Source organism: Lepeophtheirus salmonis, chromosome 2 (genome assembly GCF_016086655.4).
Source record: "Lepeophtheirus salmonis chromosome 2, UVic_Lsal_1.4, whole genome shotgun sequence".
Lineage (NCBI taxonomy): Eukaryota > Metazoa > Arthropoda > Copepoda > Siphonostomatoida > Caligidae > Lepeophtheirus > Lepeophtheirus salmonis.
The window spans coordinates 31,230,311-31,253,279 of record NC_052132.2 but is presented as its reverse complement, the minus strand read 5'-3'; the positions used below and the strand labels follow the sequence as shown (position 1 = coordinate 31,253,279).

The 22,969-nt window shown below is 32.4% G+C and overlaps 1 long non-coding RNA gene across 1 annotated transcript in view; it reads right to left on the bottom strand.

Annotated features, from left to right (window-relative positions):
* Positions 1-305: 305 nt before the first annotated feature.
* Positions 306-22,969, bottom strand: part of LOC139904804 (uncharacterized) — a 34,120-nt gene continuing 11,456 nt past the window's right edge. Inside the window, exon 2 of the long non-coding RNA XR_011779022.1 lies at positions 306-922. This is a non-coding gene — a long non-coding RNA (uncharacterized lncRNA). The remainder of the gene's footprint in view (positions 923-22,969) is intronic.

Below are 22,969 nucleotides of genomic sequence, written 5' to 3'. Positions count from 1 at the left end.
CAAATTCAATCTACGTACATTTGGTAAATAATTTATAACAGGATTGGCATAATTAGATAGATTTTTTTTAAAGATACAACGATAGAAAATTATGACTTTTAATAAATTATTTACTTTTATTTTTATACAATGGACAAAATAATTATTTGATCCCTTGCCGATTGTTTTGTTCAAATTCCAAAAGTTTGGGTCTTGTAATTGTTCTTCCTGCACGAAAATGATCCAAAACATACAAAAGAGTGCCCAAAAAGAAGGACATTAATGTCATGGAGTGGCCTACCCATTTTTGGACCTCAATACTAATTGAAAATCTTTATTAATAACTTACAAAATCGGCAATACATATTTACTTCCTTCTTTGTATATGTAGATTTGGGATTACCATATGCTTAATTAAGTCTTTTATTTATTTTTTAAATAATCATAAACTGTTTAAAACAAAATAATTGAATGAGATCTCATAGATAAATAATAATATTATAAAAATTGTCAAAACAGCGAATAAATTTGAAATACTAGTACAAATGTCACTCTTCCTTAATTTTTGTATCGTTTAAATGTTCCTACTAAATCAGCAGGATTCTCAGCGTCATCATTTTTTTCTCCAGCCCCAAAATATCGATTATATTGGATTGTCACTTCATCACACACTTTTTCAACACTAATCATAAGTAGGAATATTAGTCCAACCATAAAAGCTACACCTATTACAATCCCCAGTTCTTGGAGTGCAAATAAAGTTTGAATTTGAAGATTTTGAGAGTCCTTCCCATTTCCGAATTTATTAAGTCCGTTTAATAAATTATTAGCATCGTCACCATCGGATCCAATGCCAAGGGAATCTAAATCCATACCCATGTCATCCCCTCCTCCCGTCTCATCTCCTCCCATATCATCCATATTTGAGCCTTAATAAGTTTTGCTGAAAAGGGAAAAAAATAATGTGTTAATTACGCTCAGGATTATGTACATAGGTGGAGTTTTCGGAAGGCATACGCCCCTCTGACTCAAGATTGATTATATGAACAATGTTAAAAATCTTAAACATGATATTAATGGTTAAAAAACAGCGAAAATTAGGATGGTAACCCTGACAATTTCAAGAATGTTTTAGAGAAAAGCAGCTAAGGCGTTATGACTATGGACAGACATTTCTTGGGGGGAAAAGTGGGAGCGATATATATGGTACTACTGAATTATTGTCCACGTTAACATATGGTGCCTATTATATGATTTTGGGGGATAAATATATTACTTCTATAGAGAAGAGAACCTTGAACATTCATAGTAGCTTTTGTTTGGAGAAAATATTGTAAATCTATACTTAAACATGAATATATATAATTAGCAAAGGGTTAACCGGGTTTGCTCTTATCTAGGAGGGAGTGGAAAATCACATTTACATTTGACCCTTGTTATATTTATTAATATTTAGACCGTTTCTGTGCGGGCAAGCATTATAATATAGCTCCTGTATACTATGTATATGAAAAAAAACTATGTTATTAACCACAAAATATTCATGAAAAAAATGATCAAAATGATAAATATATCGTGAAAAAAATGTCTACTCAAATTTTGGAAAGAAAATTGTAAAAAACGATTTACACTAATTTTGCAAAGCAAATTGCAAAAAACCATTTTCACTAATTTTGCAAAAAAAGTAACTAATATAATTAATTGAAATTGTAAAGAAAAACTAAAATCCACAAAGATTTTTTTTATACTTTGAAAAGCAATAAGGTTATGTGGAATAATGTCGTCGAAAAAATAACCCTCGATAACCAGTTCATTTTTGCAAATATTACAAAGATTGTGTAATAAAATCTTTTGGAAATTAAAAACTGATCCAGCATTGCCGTTGTACTTGTACTTGTTTTCCACATTTAATGTGCATTCCCTTAATTGATGGAGTAGCCCAAGGAAGAAATTTCTCCTTCCAACAAATTGCAGGTTGTCTTGGCCACAAAATGTACTCACTTTTGGAGCCCGAATTTTTTACCTACAAAAATATTTCTATCTCTGGGGGAAGATCGAACATGAGGACTGTGCCAAGTACTATTCGTCGGTGTAGGCCCGGAAGAAGTCTGGTACATGTACAATAGCAAAAATGGACCTGCGCAAGGTCGCCGGGGTCTGCCAAAGCTTCTGGCGACGTGTAGTCGAGGTTATCTTAAAGGCAGATTTCATTATGAACAATTGAATGCCATTAAATGTAGCTTTCAAATAGTATAGAATTTATGGTTCTAAAAAATCTAGACTGTTCGTTTTAAGCTTTTAAAGATTTTCCCACATTTATTTGGACCACACTGTACAATATACTTACTCAAGAATATTAACTTCTTTTTTTGCAATTTGTCAAAAAAAAAAAAAAAAATGTTAATTCATTTTCCTTGTATAACTTCTTTATTTTCCTCCACTTCTAATTAAAAATTTATTTCTGAAGTAGACAGATGATAATGAGATTAATAATTAAATACAAATATCTATTATTATTTACAATTATAATGTTGGGTGACTGAAACATCTATTATGATGTACATCGTTATATTCCCTCAGTGATTACAAAGTGAAGGATAGTTTATCAAAAAACGTCGTTAACTTTATTTCATCTCGCTACCTTTCTTCCGAAAGGATGCATAAAAAAGGCTCAAAAACAATTATAAGTTCGCCAATGCTTCCTTAATATGGAATTATTATTTACAATTGTGGCTAGGTATGGGCAAAACAGTAGCTCCAAGGTTAGAATAGAAAAAAACTGTTTGGTGCTTGTGCTCCTTTTTGTTCAGTTTCGTCCTTTTGTGTAAAAGTCGTTACAGATAATGAACTCCCGCCAATTTTTTTGAAAAGGTATAAAAAAATAAAAATATAAATGGCACGTCAAAAGTTAATAGAAATATAAGGTTATACCATCATTTAATCAGGCTTGCTAGAATTTTCAATCTGATGTATCGTACCGACGGCTGCGCAAGAGAGGCAGATTTTGACAAAACACGCAACCACTAATAGTCTATGGCGTCACTCTTGCTATAATTTTCAATTTGATGTATCGTACCGACTTCTGGTCAAGAAAAACAGATTTTGACAAAACACACAACCTCTCATCTACTATGACGTCAATATTAAAAGCGTGGTGGAAGTCAAACATCAGTCGTATACGCATTATGGTATAACCTTGTATTTCTATTCAACTTGGGTCACATCTTTACCTTTATTGTATAATGCAACCTTTCCTAGCTTGGATGGAGTAAATGTCATACTATAATGTTTACTTATAGTTATGCATGGGTCCGTTTGGTTCATAAATAACTTTATTAAGATTAGAAAAGGATAATGTTGTGTTTTCTTTTTCTTCTTTTTCTCTTCATTATTTGTTAATATTTCTTGTACAACATTTCCTTCTAATAAAGACTGCCGCTTACCTTAGTAATATTAAATATAATTAATTTTATTAATCAAATGCCTTAAAAAAGATCACCCTCCGCTTGGATTGCATCTAATTGGATCTCCATCTATCCATTTCCCCTAAGAGTTTATATTTTTCTATCCTAGAAACATGCCTTCTGATACTCTCTTCTTGTTCTGTTCAAAGGATCTCCTCTCTGTGACCCTTACTTGATGGATGTCATCTTTTTTAATGGAAGGATCGTTAATTGTGCAGATGTCCTTTCCCTTTGAAAGTCTGTGATAGTGACTTCTGTGTTCAAAAATATATAAATTCCTTAATCGTCTACAGAATGATCGTATACTGCTATAACAGCTAATAAGTTCCATTAAAAGAGATAATAATCGACTGAAAGCCCAAATGAGGACATAAAGATTCCTCATCCTCCATCCGCTGTTCCTTCATTGAATTCCGTTGTCCTTTCTTCCTTAACTTACTCAAAGAAAAATATTTCATTGATTACAGTCCTTCAGTTTCCTTGAAGTACCTTTTTTGTCTTTGGAAAACGAGTGGAAGATAATTACAGACTCTTAAATATCATATGCCTCTTTTTTCTCTATAGTTTTGTCTGCATTGTCAATCCATATTCTATTCTGCTAATAAGTATATTAGCTTATATATAAAAATGTCTCATTTCGTTGTATTCGTTGCTTAACCTCATTTAAAGTCAAATTCATTTTTTTTTAATTTTTGATAAAGTACTTCCTTCTTCTTTTCATTTTTTATATTAGCTGACTTCAATGCCTGCAAGATTTCATTCATTTTTACATACCCTTTTCATAGAGCTCTCTATATATTTACTAAGAGTTTTCCTTTTTTTTTTAACATGACGTACACACTCGCTTGTCTTGTTATTTCTGAGATCTAGTATCTTTACTCAAAAATGACTTACTTTCAGCATAGATACATGCATAAATAGATTCCAACAGACTTAGTTGCTTTATTAGTATGTAACACTATGATAATGTGCTTTGGAAATAATCCCATTTTCCTAAATAACTATGCCTTCAAAATGACATTGTTTTTAGATTATTATGTAATTTGTGACGTTAATGAATACACTCAATCAAACTATATATTATATACTTATGACTTAATGAATGGACGGGACTCCCCAAAATTAAGACAAAGGGGGCTAAGATCCCCACTCAGCCTTATTCATTTTCCTCCCCAGAAAATAACAATTATCCAGTTTGAATAGGGCATGGACAATGATTTTTGTCCGTTTTCTGGAATTGCTAATATGATGAATGAATTTTCTTTTCCTTAGAAGCTGTAATTATTATTTAATTCTTGAGTAGTTAACATCCTTTCTTAAATAGCTTCCAACACCTCATTCGTTTGTGCACATAAGAGACGGACTGGACTGTAATCTTATGGATTTGTTGCAGAGTTATAATTGTAAGTCCTTGTTGGTGTCAGAGTAGAATTAGGGATGTTCAAAACAATGTTATTTAGATAATTTATAATAATAATATTAATGAGAATTGTTCTTGAATATGACCAACCGGAATTTGCTGCAGGTGCTTTAGATTTACGCCTCTGACATGGTAACCCAATACTCATTAACAGAGTCAACTAAACCTTCAACATTTGGTAGTCGGATTCTTCAGCCCTGGAACTCTGTTTGCCCTCAGTTACTTTGATCCAGGAGATTCTGATCTGGTGGTTAGGGAGGCAAAGAGTTCACCTATGGTACACTTTGGGGACTTTTTATCATCTCTGTTATCAAGAGTAATACTTTTTGAACTCGTAGAGTGACAACAAAAGTCTCTTTGATGCGGTTGACCTAGAGGCTTTACGTCCTTCACTATTTTTATGTATTAACATATTTTATTTACTTTTATTAATATGGTGTAGGGATTCGTTTTTAAGCATAGTCAATTAATGTATCTTTTAGCAAGAAAATTCAACTTGTGCATATATATTTTATTGCCATAGTGTATGTACATCCTTTTAAATACGAATCCCTGCAAAATATATCTTAGTGTCCGGAACTACCGTATTTTGGTTAACGTTCGTAGAACACTACAGCTATCTCTGTAATAGAGAGATCTGAGTGCTCTTTAAAGGCTTAGACTACAGCTTCAGTAGTAAACTTTCTTGGACGACCACTCTTGGAGGCTTATCTGAGGTTCTCATCCTTATCCAGGTGCACATTGACATGTTAGACGGTACCCTCTGAGTCATTAATAAGAAATGAAGGCTCCGAGCTCTCTTGAGAATGCATAAAGAATCAAATTGTTGTAGTATACGCATAGTTATTAAGTTGTAAAAATTGTCTTGATTTTTACACGACCCAGTTATGTATAACTTTTTATTAATATTTGGTAAATATATTTGATTTCCTTTGATAAATTTCAGACTAAAGTATAATTTTATTTGAATATTGGGATGTTGACTTATAGCATGGTCACCGTATTAAATTCTTTTTAGATTAATACAAACACACATTCTCTTTGACCCTTCCACTTTTTTAGTCTATGCATGGCCCCTGATTATTAAATTCTCAATTAGAAATTATTGTTTAAAATAAGCTTATTTCAAAATCAATTTTATACCTTGAAATAAAAAATATCATATTTTAATGTGTGAAGATAATATTGTTTTGTCTTCTTTCAATACATTTTGAAAATATATCAAAAATATTGCAATTTCGACATTTTGATTGAATGATCTTGTTTTTTATTTATGTAGGTAATATAAAGAAATAAATATATATGTGTTATGTACAACTTGACAAGCTTCCAAAAGTTGTATATTTCTGAAGTTATTCATTTGTTAGTCCATTGAAATCAAAACACTTTTCATTTTAAACATCAACAAAATATAAATTATTAATTAACAATAGAATTTCAACAAAATTAATACTATAAATAGATGTGTGCCTGAGCTCTCTTTATCATTAATGTACACGCCTTTATTGGTACCCACTGCAGATGTAGTCCTCTGTCATAGCGTCCCAATGCTGGCTGACAGTGGCTTTGAGGGCCTCGGTGTTTGGATGACGGACACTGCAGGCCTTCCCCTTGAAATTTTGAACCTGCAGTTGCTTTGTAACAGTCGTTTGAGTGAGTGTATATGAGTGTTTTTATGAAAATCGAATACTGAGCTCTCCTTAAATATTTTTTGAAAAAAGTGTAACCTTTAAATAGATTCAAACAATAGCAGACATATAAATGTTTGTTGTGTTAAAATTTGATGCGGCTAAGTCAATCCAATACGGAGTAATTAAGCAAAAAACAAAAAAAGGTCTCGTGAACAATTATTTTGTAGAGAAAAACACCATGTATTATTTATACATGTTACAGGGATGGCAGCATCGCTGGGAGAAGTGAGTAAAGTTACAAGGAGACAGTGTTGAAAAATGAAAAAGTAAATTCCGAAAAAATGTATTGTATCGTTGTTAGGTCAGAAATTTTTCAAACCAACCTCGTATATTGTTTTAAGATTTAGTTTACTGGTATATTTTTCAATAAGAGTAAAAAATAACTTGAGTTGCTAAAATTGCACAAGACATACAAAATATTGTTTTTTTATCGACATTACGATACAGTTGTGCGTGTCTAAAACTGAACATTCCTTTAAATTTTACACCATGCACATATTTGCGATTTTATTGAGTTAAAACCGGCTTATACTTCGATGTAAGGGTCTTGACTAGTTATAAATAAAACTCCAGCAAAATCTAAATAGCAGCAGTGAAACAACAGCCGATAATATCGAGAGACGTCGAGTCAAAATTTTGGAACTTTCCGACCGGGGAAAAACTCCAAATACAGCTAAGATAAAATCCGGTGTCGCTGGCCACCATCTCGCCTAGGCTGAAGGGCGTCTCATCACTGAACAAAACGACGACATCGGCTGACTTTATCTTAAGCTTGCTGAGAAGAATCTCCGACCTTGTGAGGCGTTTTTCCTTGTCTACAGACTTGAGTGCTTGACTAGGGGTTCTCTTGTAGACCTTAAGGACAAGATCTTTCTTAACTAGCCAGTCCATGGTCCTTCTGCTGACGTTGAACTCCCTAGAGAGGCGGCTGACGGTGACCTTACCTCTCTTGTCTTCGACAGACTTTTTCACGGGTTTTTTCGTCCGACCTTCGAGGCCTTGACTTAGATCTTGTGGTCGCCTTATGAATCCCTTTGGCTAACACGCTGTAGACGGTAGTGCGGCTGCAGTTCAGAACCTTGGCAATTTCAATGGGAGTTTTTCCCCGCGTGGAAAGTTCCAAAATTGCGACTCGACGTCTCTCCATATTATCGGCTGTTGTTTCACTATTGCTCTTTAGATTTTGCTGGAGTGTTGTTTATAACTAGTCAAGTCTCTTGCCTTGAAGTATTAATTGGTTTCAACTCAATAAAATCACGGATATGTGTATGGTGTAAAATTTAAAGAAGTGCTCAGTTTTAGACGCGCACATCTGTATTCAGGGATTAAGGAAAGGAATATAAATTTGTTTTATCTATTGGACAATATTTGTTGTAGTTTCGATTGAAAAAAATATTTAGCCATTACATAGCCCTATTGTATTGGACCCCAATATGGTTACGGGTAAAGATACTAATTAATTACTGATGCCAAGGATGGTTTCAGATTGAGGAAAAATGTATTTTCTTTCTCAAATGACCTTTTTTTTGCATATAGATTTTATCATTTTACTCAAATTACCTTTTTTGTAAAACTAATTTATCATTGACTTTCTAATAGAAGGGCAGGTCCTACTGTTGCTACATCGACCTAAAGCCAGCCTTGGTGAACAGGTTATGTTTCCTAAAGGCAGATTAAATAAAGGTTAAATGTAAAAATAATGAAGAAAAAATAATGAAACAAGGACATATACATAAATTGTTACTACTAACTTCTTCGTACCGAATGTTAGACTATCTCAAATTTATCCTGGATGAGTTAGTTGAATTTTAATTAGTTACATCAGCTGATGGCAAAAAAAAACAATCATAAATTAAAAAAAAAAAAAAAAGACTATATCCGACTGATGGTATAAAAAATATGGGATATATTCCGCTGTTTCATTCAAAAACATCCTTTATTAAATTATTTGAGCATCTCAGTACGAGAATGACGTATGAATTTACTCCCTATAAAATATATATGTTGCATTTTTACAATGCAAAAGATATGATTTAGCATTTATCTAACTCATTTATAATGTTGTAACATAGATCTTCAATGAGATTTAAGTATGAATAATGATATATTTATACTAAGACATAACATGATTTCGGAGTTATCAACGCTCACCGAGAAGATCTCCTTTTTATGTTTGTAATTATTACAAAATACTGTTTTATGCAAAGATTAAAGAATATATATAGAAAGTTGACAAAAATAATTAATTAATTTTTTTTCACAATAATTATCATCATGTTATACAGTTGTAATGTAACTTTTGTGACTATAGATTATTTGATGGTCTGAAAAAGTGCCTTTGCAACCACCCCGTGTTACGACTGTCGCTGGTCTCCCATCGTGACCGGTCATTTCATTCTCTGCCATATTCATTCCCGGACATTTCATCAAAATTTATTTCAAAAACTTTCCCAAAAAATTAAATTTTTGATTGTTCTGATCGTTTCAGTGTCCCGAAGTATTTCACTGGGCTACAATTTGATTTTTTTCAGAATGAAAAATAAGAATTATATTTTTATATATCACTTGAGAAAATGAACTTTAATGAAAATATTAAAATTCAACAACACAATTTTAAAATTCAAACTTCCAAAGATCAGCAACATGGCTTTAAAATTGAAATTCTGAATCCTTTAAAAATAGAGATGTCATTAAAAAAAGTTCATTTTCAAATAAGCTATAGAAGTAAAAAAAACACTTTAAAAACATAATTTTTCCGTTGTAATACAACAAAAAAATTGATCGAATTAACAAGTCATATTAAAAATTGGACATCCTAGTTCACACGCTAAGAGAATAATTTAGAAAAAGTGACCTTATTTGTGACCTTCGACCTTTTTATGACCTTAAAACTTTACTGTATCAACTTAAAATGTTATATAACTATTGCTTTAAACATTAAAAGGCTTTATTGATACTGTTTTTTGCGAGTTTCTTCTTTTTACTTTGAAAAAATATGCATTAATGGGTGAAAAATAATTTTGGGGGAATGGGGGGGGGGGGGTTAGCCCGATTCTTTTTTTTTTTTAAGCGTACTGAAATAATCATTTTGCATCCGAAAAGTAAGACTAAAATTGAGTTCACTCATTTTAATGAATTAACATCCCACCCTCTAGTGTTAGACTCTCTTTTTTTCATGAGCCAACTCAAACGTAGCTGCTCACTCTAAATTCTCCTCAAGAATAAAAAAAAATATTAAAACATCTTGTGAAAAATATAATTTGATGAACCAGGGAGTACATTAGCTCTTTGATAAACCTTATCTAAAGTAGCCTTCTTTAATTTTTATTTTAATGTACGTCTTTTTTTTTCCTCTTCTTAATATGAGTTGAACTAAACGTCTGCAAGATTTAATTTATTTCATGCAGTACTCCTTTTTCTATTATACTCCTATTTTGTTTATACTGCATTGCAATAATATATACATCCGGGTGCACTATATACGAGGTGTGTTCAAAAAGTATAGTAACTTTGTATTTTTAGAAAAATGCAATATACTTAAATAAAGATATTTATAACAAGCGCTTCAGGGATTGGAAAAACCATTGGCTTGAAGTGTATTATTTCTGACGAGGATTACTTTGAAAGAAATTCATCAATATTTATGCTGTCCCATTCAAAGTAATGCTCCTAAGATACAATACACTTCTGCAACGCTTTTTCCAATCCTTGAAGCACTTGTTATAAGTACATTTCGGTATTGATTTCAGCTCTTCCAGCGATGCAGTCTGTATCACCTCAATCGTTGCAAATCTCCGTCATTTCATAGGTCTCTTCAGTTATGGGAACAAGAAAAAGTCACATAAGGGCAAATCCGGTGAATATGATGGCTGAGACATGTGCATATTTAAAGCAATAAAGTGTATATAAAATTCCCATGTGCATCCTTCCATAGCTTGATTTGGTAAGCCCTGCCTCGAATGGAAGATGATGTATCGATTCTAAAGATCATCTGTTCACAGTTACTCACCAAAGTTTGGGCTATTTTGGACGCGAAGTTGTTATGCAACATTTGTTTGAGTGAGTTGATGTCAGTGTTTTTGTGAAAAGGGACAAAATCGAGTATCGAGCTGTCAATAAATACTTGTTGTTCAAAATGGCTGAATCAGTTAATCATATCTATCTAGCATCTATTGACTGTTTGTGACCAAAGTGTTTTAGCCATTTTGCACAACAAATATGAGAGCTCGATACTCACTTTTGGCCCCCATCCCTGATGCCTACCCCCTGGACTATACTTTTCCGTGCATGCCGAAGGGAAGGCCTGCTGTGTCTCTCATCCAAACATCGATTCCCTTAAAACCACTGTCAGCCAGCATAGGGCCGCTATGAGGGAGGAGTAGATCCACAACGAGTGCGAGGCTCTCCGCCGCCGCCAGGCCACCATCATTATTACTAAGGGCAGTAGCATTAATTATTAAGAGAGCTCAGAAAAACACCTATTTATACTTTTAAGTTTGTTGAAATTCTATTGTTAATTAATAAAATATATTTTGTTGAAGTTTAAAATTCAAAGTCTTCAATAACTATTGTACCACTCAGTATAGAATAAATCTAATTATTTCTTAAGAGCTCAAGTTATATATTCCTCAAAATATATTCTAAAGTCTTATTTCCTAATATTTCACTAAAATTGGGGTTCTTTAACTGTTGAAGCTGTCCCTGGATACAAGGACATTTGTCAACTTTGACAAGTGATTTCAAATGCAATTTGTGGAACAACATAATTTGATTTAAGGAGCGACATTAACTATTAGAGGATAAATATTTTTTTTTAATAATGTAGTCAGTTTTTCATTGTTTGGGCTATACTGGGCGCAAAAGCGTAATATTATTTTTCATATTGAGTGGCTGTTAGTTTGCAAGGTGGGCGTATTTTCAGTCTAGAGGTGAGATTCTAAAGTTTTCTTGGAAATGCAGTGAGTTGCTTTCATCCATTGGAGTAGAGAGATACGTGCGTTTACTATCGAAAATAAATTGCTAAAAAAAGGTATCACATAATATTTTATCAAAATTAAAATAGTTGTAATTCATCTCCTGAGTTTTTGTTGGGGCCATTTATGAAAATCAGTTTATTGTTTCAATTTCTAAAATGCAAAAAGCAATTTTTCAGTTAAATTTCATAATTTGAAATTTGCAAAATTATTTGAACGCGAATAATTCCACGGATAATTATGCTTGAGAGCTTAAATTGATGCTATCACATGCGGTGATACAATTAGTGCAATTTTTTTAAATCAAGTAACTAGAACTGTATTTATTGCCAAAAAACCAACATATTTAATACCTTTGAGAAATAGCCAATAACTAATTAACTAATCACTCAAAATGATCAAATACGATAACTCCTAATTTTATTATTAAAATGAATAGAAACAATCTCTCAACACTAGTATTTAAATAATATTACACATAAAACTAAATTTAATGTTGGAGAGATATATACATTAATAATCTACCTCACTTTAAAATCAAACCCGTAATAAAATACTATTATTAATTCATTTTGCTGATTGGTAGAGTTATTATATTATATTTCAAGTGGAAGAAATACTCTTGAAATGATGAAAATATACAATCATTGAAAAATAAAGTTAAGAATTAATTCAATTTTGTTTTTACTTTTACTGCCAAAAAAATTGTATTTTTCTGTTTTTTGATTTAATTAAATATTTATTTTGGAATAGTTATATCAATATACAGTCAAATCCGTATAAAAGAAACTCCTATTTTCATATAAAAAGTTGACTATAACCGGATAGTTTTTCTTATATCTGAAATACATCCTTATTATTTTAGCGTATAAACTAAGATTCCAATTTTTAGGGTGACCTGTTCATTCGATTTGGTTATATTTTAAGGAAAAAGTTATGTTTGTAAAGTTTCAGTCTTCAATGGCCGTTTTTTTAAACTCTATATAGCCATTTGAAGATTTTTATTTAACGACATTCTCTATTTGTAAAGTGATTCATAAGTTTGAATTTTAAAGTTATGTTGCTGAACTTTGGAAGTTTGAATTTTAAAGCTATGTATGTTGTTGAATTTCAAAAGTTTCATAAAAATTATTTTTCTCAAGTGATACATAAGAATATAATCCTTATTTACCATTTTGAAGGAAAACAAATTGTAACCCAAATAAATACTTGGGATACTCACGTTCGATTAGTAACATCCATAAATGTTGGATACAAAAAATTAGTACTTAAAATGAAGGACCTTTATCTTGATTTCAAAACAATAAATCTTTGAGATATCCTAGATATTTTCCAGACAGCCAGTCTTTCAACTAATTCAAACATTATTGTATAAATAATTGCACTTCTCAAACTATCTGAATGATTTAATCAACAGTGCATTTTTTGATTTGAAGATTTTGATATGATCAGAAGATTGATCATAACTAAGTTCAAAAAAAGTTCAGATATGTATTGAATGATTTCTTAGACAAAGTTATGAGAGCATCAATAAATATAATTTCAAATTTCCATTATGGTGATTGACAGACAAAGTTGAAACTATAATGAAATTGCAACTTTTGTTAGATATATTAATATCTTTCTCCTGGATATTGAAAAATGAATAAAAATCAAATGGATCCAATTAATCATTCTGAATAATACCCGAAGTATTATATTTTATGAAATTGTTAATATTGAGCGATTTACTTCAAAAGATAAATATAGCTCGTTTTAAAAGGATAGCATACATATATAAGCACATTGTACATCTGTACACAAAATTAATCTGGATACAATCAGGAAAATTTATATATTGCTACATTAATCCAAAAATATCCCAGGTATTCATTAAAAATATTAAAATACAAACATAACTTATTCATTAAAATACAACACAAGATCGAACTAACAGATCAGTCTAACAATGGGACATCCTGGTTCACACACTAAAAAATTCAAAGAAGTTGACGTTTTTGTGACCTCTGATATGACTTTAAAACTTTACTTTATAAAATTAAAATATTATATAACTATAGCTGTCTGTCTGCCTGTAAGAAAATTAGTCAGGGGTTGCCCCTTGATGTATATCATAAACATATTTTGATGTAAGAAATATCAATATAATCGTACTAATGAGCTATTACAGATATGTGCATATAGCATCGAACGTGTACACAGATTGGACTGTACATAGTGATCCCTGATGTATGTCATATACATATTTATTGAATATTTAGAATTGTATATGTGAGCTTTTGTTACTGCTCTCCTATTTACTGGGACTCAAATCGGCGCATTTTTCAACTTTTCAATTTTTTAAATTGTCACTTAAAATTTATTTGAAAATTGGCTTAAATTATAGCATATGGATGTCGAAAAAGAGCTTGTTTCCACTTCCTGCAGCAATCACAGCCTGGATCCGGTCCTGGAAAGAGGCGCAGGTGTTGATGAGATAGTGGTTGACATGTTGGTCATTGTCTTCTTAATGACATGAGATGTTCGATTTTTATTAGATTCAACTTAGCCCAAGACAACATAATCTATCAGATTAAGATATGGACAGCTGAGGGGCCATATTTTCCACCCAGACGAAGTCATGGCAGTGCTGACTCGGCCATTTCAGGGATCTGTCTGACACATATCAGGGTGCTGAGTCTTGTTGTCAGATCCAAGGCCGATCTCCCCGATTTACAAATACTATTGGGGACCACACGATTTGAAATCGCCATGTTGTTGTTGTGGACAAAAACCATCGTCATAGTGCAACACCGTTCCTCCTCCGTAAATTCAATATTCGTTATATGTGGAGCCGCTGTTGCCATTATGTACAAGTTTGTTTATACAACAACGTTTGTGTCGGCAAAAAAAAGAGAGACGCCATCAGGCAGCCGCATCATAACAAAATCATCAGCACACGCAAGCAACTACCAGTAGTTGCATAAATACGCGGACTATTTGTGGCAAATAATTAAATGTGCAATAAAATTTGTATGACGTATTTTTTTTGAGAATTATAATAAAGAGAATTTATTCTGGTATAAAATTTAATATAATTACTGAATATAAGCGCCATCAGCTGCTATGACAAGGCCTTGCACACATTGGTGATGTAATAGTCTTCCATGACTGCCCATTGCTCATTGACGCTGGCCTTCAATGAGTCCAAATTCGGCTGGGGGGGTAGCACAGGCCTTCTTCTCAATTTGCCACCACCCACTTTAGTCAAGGGGATTCAAATCAGGTAATTGAGGTGGCCAAATGTTTTTGTTCCAAAACGGCATTTTGGCAGCGAGCCAATCCTGAGTCATTCCAGAGGTATGGGCAGGTCTTTCAGATCCTTTCCCTCCTTGATAAGCTTCTGGACCTTGAACACAGTAGTCTTGGATAGTCCAGTGTCCTTGATTATCTCCTTGACAGACCTACCGGCGCTGAGGAGAGTGGCAACCATATGACGTTTGACGTCGTCATTCATTGTAAACTACTTTTTTTTATGCGAGTAAGAAAAACAAAAACAAAGCCAAAAGATTTAGCGAGTTACTTGTGCTGAAATTTTTTATTTTTGGTAACGGAACCTCGAGAAATAAGCGTTTAAAAATTAGTCCACGTATTTATGCAACTACTGGTATTTGATATTAAATTCCTGTATAATGTATTAGTATATCATCATTGATATGCAATTTGAAGATTTGAATAAAACGTAAGCGCTGGTATGTAAAAACGAATTAACTCTCACTTGCGTTTTGTACTTAGCATATGGAGAACACAGGTTTATTTGCTTTCATAAATGAGCACTCGAGAGACTATAGTAGTCATCAGTCATCCCATCTTATTATTTTTTTCCTCAAACTCTTTTTTATTATTCTTTCATTCTTGAGGACAGAACGCATTGTATCAATTGATAGTTATCGTCTATATTAATAAAACAAAATTTGTATTTTACCCGTGCCCTAATTACTCCGGGTAATGCTGGATACTACTTGTAATAATTATTAAAAATAAAAGTTCCTTCATAAGACATTCATGACATTTTAATTCCATTTTATCATTTATTTCATAACTATTTTAGTAATAGAAAAGGGCCCTGTAGTTGATGAAAAAAGAGGAACAGAAAAAAAGAGTGCACAATCCTTGTTTAAAATATTCCTTGATTCATCTATCATTTCATAACCTACACAGCGACACTATTTTCATGTTTTTTTTTAAACACGCTCAATTTCGTGACGTAGTAAGTATAAATCAAAAAATATAAGGGAAGGGCTGAATATGTATTATTAGGCCAATTTTTGGTGGAACAGAGGGCAAAGTATAACTATATCTTATTGCCCACTATGGACCCTTCCCTATTGTGTATCCTTATTCGTAGATTTTGTGCAGTATGATTTCCTAGTTCTACATTGTCTCTTTGCTCGATATTCCACCAAAAATCGACCTAAAACTCAAAAACCAACTATATGCAACGACAATTGGGAAGTTTCCATAGCGTAATGAGGCATAGTCCCACTTTGCCCCGTGCTCCACGAAAATTGACCAATTGTCTGCCATATAGGACACTCAATGCGGTGATGAAGATAAATTAAGTGTATCTTTTTTGCGTTAAGACTGAAAGACAATGTATTTGTGATTAAGTACCTTTACTTTACTTATGTTCGTAGGGACATATGACCGAAAACGAGTACAATGCTTTTTTAGTTTGTAGCAGCAACAGATTTTTATTTTTATTTTCAAAAGCTGTTATTATTATTCTTAATTCTTGTTGAGTGAACATCCAAATGTAAAGAACATGTACTCATGAAAGAGAGATATTTTTATGAGTGTCATACCAGGTATGCACCTATAAAATTAGACTTTAAAAAAAGATTCTGACCTTTTATTGTGAAAAAATGGTTACAAAATTTAATTTCCAATGTATACACCTTCGCTAACCACACATTTTCCCCATCTTTCAGGCAATTTATGGTTGCCTTTCCAAAAAAATTGTTCGTCTTTAGCTAAAAACCAGCCATCAATCCATGTTTTAGTTTCAGCGGGAGAATCGAAGCATAAATCATTGAGTGCGTGGGCCATGGATGAAAACAAGTGATAATCGAAAGTCACAAGGTTTGGTGAGTAGACTGCAAGATGTTCCCAATTGTACGATTCAACAAGCTGGCGGAACGATATAGAGTGATGCGGCATTGCGTTGTCATCAATGGAAATTCCCTTGTGTTGCCTGGCTTCATATTTTGGGCGTTTTTGGCATATAGCATGGTTCAAATTGGCCAATCCTTATGGTAGCCATCAACATTAGCGTTTGAGCGGGTTGTAGAAAGTCACACTATATGACACCACACTGGTCCCAGAATACATACATCATTGTCTTCTTCACTTCTCACGTCAAAATCACCACTTTGGAATTTTCAAACCACTTGAAGTACTGTGCTCTCCTTAGAGGATGTCCAATGTAAGCTTTCACAAGGTTTTTATGGCATTGAGAAGTGTTTTTCTTTAATTGGTAACAGAAAATAAATGATGTCCGCACATCGTAGTTTGTAGGGATAAAATTATACATTTTTACGAGCCATAAAAGTGTATTGTTGAATGAAACTATACAAACAATTAATTAAATATTGTTGACACATGTCAAAGCAAACATTTTGAAATGGGACCAGTTTATAATGTCTAACTGGCGAAGTCTAGGGACCAATAGCCGAAAGTCTCATTTGATAGGCGCATACCTAGTAAATAGTGTTGTGTAGGTCCTTATTTATTCGGTCGAAAAAAAACCCGAAAATGACAGATATTGCAGTTATACATCAATTTTTATGTTTTATATTCATATGCAAACGAATTTCCAGATAAATTTCTACAATCCTTGTATTATCTACGAATCCAAAATTTCATTGGAAATACACATTTTTTTGCACTTGATAATCTAATCAACCTCCATGAGGGCTAAGCTTTTCTACTCCCAAAAAATTCTTCGAATTGTCTTACTTAACATCTTACTTTTTGGTTTTTTAACATACTCACAGGTCATATTTTTTTACCACTCTAGTTAGAAGATAAGTAGAGATGTGAAGATTATTGAAATTATAGTTTAAAAAAAAGAAGAAAAAAAAAGAGTATTTTTTGTTAACCTTCAAGAAATTGAGTGTTCTCATTAATTATTTATACCTATTTTGAAAAGTCAAACGTATTAGAGAGCAAGGATTAGTTTTTATAGTGATCTTGTGTATAATGTAACTAAAAATTAACAATTAGCCCTAACCATCGGATGTGTTTTGAACCAGATCAGCTACAATCAAATGTACAGGGAAAGAGTAGGAGATGGAAACAAAGAACACCATTTGATAAAATAACTCCAATGTTGATCCTCAATTTGATTCTGAGTCCAACGAGGACTTATAATTCTAAATCCACAAAAAATCTTTCAAGTTACTCTCCGTTTTATTACAACACAAAGTAATTTACTAGCTAGGTTTGAAATATATTTGGTTTTAGTTGGAAAGGGAATCCACTACTCATAAATTAGATAATAGTGAAAAATTGGGTAAGGAAAAGAAAATTTATTCTTCAGATTACCAACTCCAAAAAAATTGGCCAACTAAAAAAATTCACATCAGTAGGGATTTCTGTAAGTAGATATTTGACGAATCAAAATCGTTTTTTTTTTATTTACTCTCACAAGGATTTATCCAATTTTCACATACCTTAAGAAAAGGTTGTTCTGGTTGCGGGTACACAAAAGTCTCCCCTCGTCTTAGTTTATCATACCATTTACATCTCTAACCATGCCTTAAACTTGCTTTCTCCAAATAAAAGAAAGGGAGAATATGTTTGATTTCACTTGATACAAAATTTTGAGAATCATTTATTAATTTAAAATAATAACAAGTGACGTATAAAACAATAATAAATAAACGTTACTAAACTAATTCCTTTCAACTCAGAACAAATAAATGGAGATGAGCCAAAAAGAGATAAAAAGAAATGCTTTCACATATTTGAGAGAAACAGTAGTCTAGCTTCTTGTAATCACAAAAGCCAGGGACAACATTTTATATGACATTGTATAAACAATTGTATTAAAAGCCCGACCCTTGAATGACTTACAGTTCATTTGACTTATGTATGAAATGAAAGTAGCAAAATATAAATGTTGTATGACATGTACTAATAATCATGTATATCGTTCTTAACAAAACAATAAATCAATGAGTGACATGTTTTGTTTTTGTGAAAAAATACAGTTTTTACAATTTATTTATTGATTTTATGAACGTAATTTCCCAAAAAATTGAATAATAGTTTTAAAAAATGCATACTCCGTTGTTTTTTAATATTTGATCTAAGCTGTACACAAATATAAATGTTCTCTCTCTCTTTCTCTCTAGAACAAGGATAACAGGTGTCGACTTGAGCTTACACTTTTACCATGACTTGAGTGTAGAGAGAATTGAGTTTTGCAAATGACAGTACTTATCATAAGTTTTATATAATTAATAAGTCTTTTGTTCCATATAAATTGTTATGTTTAATCTGAATCATCTCCAGGTAATTGTACAAAACGTCAGGCTTGTTAGTGTTCCACTGTTTTGCCGTTCTGTTCAATTTTTTTCTTCTTTCAACGTTGATCATTCAGCAATCATTTCCGTTCAACTCTGCATTCCAATCATATACACTGTACGACAGTGAATCGCGACTTCCACCTGATAGTTTCAGGGAGGCCTCATTTGAGAACTACGTTTCAATATTTTTTTACACAATTATCTGTTGAATAATATTGTTCAAACGAGCTAAAACTTACTAAAATCAGTTCATTCATTATCCAAATGGAGGCCAAAAGGCAAGATACAGCGGATTTAATTTGCACCCAGCACTGCAACAAGACAAAAAACTGGACCGTGGGCTAGTCCAGAAACTCCATGAGAAAGTTTCATAGTTTTAGTAATAAATATATTTTGTCTGGCCCCCAAAACTTTAAATGTCAAAATTTGTCTTTAAAAAGAAAGATTATCCGTTTAAATTTTATGCCGAACAAAAAATGTAACTCTAAAATTATAATCCTCCCCCCCAACGCCCCTGATGTAGAGAGAAGACAGATTATTAAGCCGGATTCGAAGTACCCTGGTTCGGTTTAAGTAAATATGTATCATCAAATGAAATCTAAGATTCGAGAACAGAACCAGATTTGGGTTTTCGACCTTTAATGGATCAGAAAAAGATATGCTGGATTTTCTAGATCTTAAAAAGCTTTTGGTATTGCTTAATCCTTAATCTTACTCATAGATAAAATTTGTTATCTATATTGAACGTAGCATCTCTAAATATCTTGATTAGTGTTTGGAGCTACTTCTAAACAGACAGTTGCATCACGTGGTTATTCCACACGGCGTTACCTCAGTAACACAAAAATGTATACAGTATTTGGTTGTCAAGTGTCGATATTTCTCTAATCAATTTTCTTAACAATGATTGGTTGGGTACAAATTCATTCTTATTAAACTGTGAACAATTATCAACTATTATTGACTAATAATACCATAGCAGGAAGAATTGGCTAACTACCAATTGATTTGAGCCTGTTTTCTGTTAATTTTAGGAGGATTTCTTTGGCATCCGTAATCAGTAAAAATGTACCCTCAATCTGGATCCTATTTTATTTAGGTACGAACTTTGTGTAAAATTCCCTTAAAATTCAAGAAACTTTTTTGTCTAATTGTGGTTTTGGATCTGGATCTGAAAGTTAGGGTCCTACCCTAAATTTACTTGAACATTTATGTCAAAAGACACCAAACCAATCCAGATCCAAGAAAGTGTGTATCCGTCCAAATTTTACCCTGCCGACGTCACCATTATATAGTTTGTCTTGCAAATACATTCCAGCGCTGGGGATTCATTCAAATGGTATTTTTAGAAGTTGTCAATTTATAAAAAACTGTTGGGACACGGTTGAAATATTATCAAGTGTCCCATTCACTTTTTATAGAATAGAGTCATTGTGGATGGAAGTTTCTTATTTTTGCATATTCCTGAATGTCTTGAAGTTACTACGTCACTGTTACCATAGAGATAAAATGTAGAAAAACAATCCTGACTCCCCCCCTCTCCCCCAAATATATATATATTGTATCGTTTTCATCAAAAGTACTTGAAATTCTTTATTTAACTCCTTAACCGATTGATTTATGTTTTTCATACATGTCTATTTTTTGGGGAAAATAAAAAATAAAATATTGTTTTTTTGTGAAATAACTCTGCCTAACATAAAATGAAAGAAATTTGATATGTTGTCTCACAGGAATCACGGCGATTCCTGGGAGTTTTTAAAGATTTAAACACTACGTATATCCACGTGTATCTTGTTCTTCAAAAAATTTAATTATATGAATTGCTCAATGAATAGAAAATCCATAATTATTTATCTACACTTTTTACTAGTTACTTCATGAGTTTCAACTTACAAAACCGACTTTATAATAAAGTCAAAAAAATTACAAACAAATTCAAAAAAAAATATTAAAATATTTTTTTCTTCTCATATGCCCTAACTAAAATAAGATTTTTTTCTATTTTTAATTTGGTCTCATTTCCCAGAACTTCCGGTACACTGGAACTTTGACTGGGTGGAGGGTAATGGTTTTTGATACAATAGAAAAAAACAACTTTGGATGGTCATTACAAACACCTCAACACATCTCGTGATCCATGATAAATTATAATTTGGTGAACTTTACAAAATAGTGAACACTCTAATTCAGGGGTCGGTAACCTTTTGGAGAGTAAGGGACAAACAGCTATGTTATGTCATGGTAGAGGGCCAAATCGCTATTGCTCTAGAGTTACGTTAGCAAACCATATTATTGAATATATAGTTGATTTTGGGGTGTTTAGAGAAAATAAGGATTCAATATAGGTTTATTAAAATAAACCCCTTATTTTTACTACAGGATTTACAATAAAGAAATGTATTTTAAACACAATTTAAAAGAAAATTACATATTTTTCTAAAAAAAAGAGGGAAGTAGAAAAAATACTAATTATCTAATGAAACACTTGTTTCTTCTTATTTTTTCTATATCAGGTGAAATATTTGTTGATGACAGGAGCAAAACATCATTCAGGTGGTCGTCACGCAATCTTGTTCTCAAATTACTTTTAGTGTACTTCATTTTGGGGGAAAAAATAATTCACAGACACATGTGCTTCCAAACAGCAGACAATAATTCTTTTTATTATTGGACAAACTACCTAAGATATATATATAAAGTCAATGAATTTAGAATAATGTTAATTTAATAATATATAATTCTTTCGATAAATATATTAATCAATATTTTTATTCTAATTGAATAATATCCATCAATAACATTCTAAATTGTCAATATTTTACTGTTGATTTTTTCATTACAACTAAGTTTTTATGAAATTGGCTTTCTGTTGTAATTTTAAATGTCAATTTTATAAATAAAAATCTCGGAGATGATATGTTATGTAACTAAGGAGACCGGCAATAATAAGCACTCTTAAGTAACAAAAAACGCAAGGAAATATATTTCTAAAAATATCCATATTACTTGATTCACGACATCATAGTTCTACAAATCATTACGTTGCTTATATTTTTAAGTTTACAAAGACAAATATGAGATAAGTTAGTAAAATGATTTATGAACAATGTATTTATTTTTTATATTAAAAATCCGATTTCTATGTAAAAGTAATTTATTGAAAATGTCCTTATAATATTTTTCTACAAAAAACAACACAAAATATACATTTTTTAACTTTTTTATTGAAAATCAAAACTATGACAAGCATATAGGTATAGAGTAGCCATTTATTCGAAATAATTACCAGTGGTATCAATAACGGCCTCAATACGGCCTCTGAACCGGCCGCAGACTCTTTTGACCATCTCATTGTCCATGTTTCCGAATACCTCCTTGATGGAGTCCATCAGGCTGGCCTTGGTGCTATGGGGATGTCTGTTGGTACGTCTCTCGACATAGCCCCAGACAAAATAGTCTAAAGGATTAAGGTAGGGAGAGTTAGGAGGCCACAAATCCTTGGTTACGACGACATAACAGTTCTCCGTTAACCACTGCATGGAGATTTTGGACACATGGCAGGGTGCTGAGTCCCTGTTGCCACACCCAGGGCCTGTCTCCAGCCTTCATGGACTTGGTAGGGTCATCCTCAACCATTTCATTCACCTTGTCGACAAAGTCGGTGTCCCTGACCTTCCTGTCGGCGCCCTCCTCCTTGGGTGCCCTCTTTATGGTGGCATCAACATCCCAGGTGTCCTCTAGCTTCTTATGGATACGCTGAACAGTCCGTAAATTCACTCCTAAGGTTGAAGCAATCGTTGAATTGGAGATTTCACCTCCATTATTAACCAATGCCATGACTACGGCGGACCTCGAAAGCTCCTCGTTC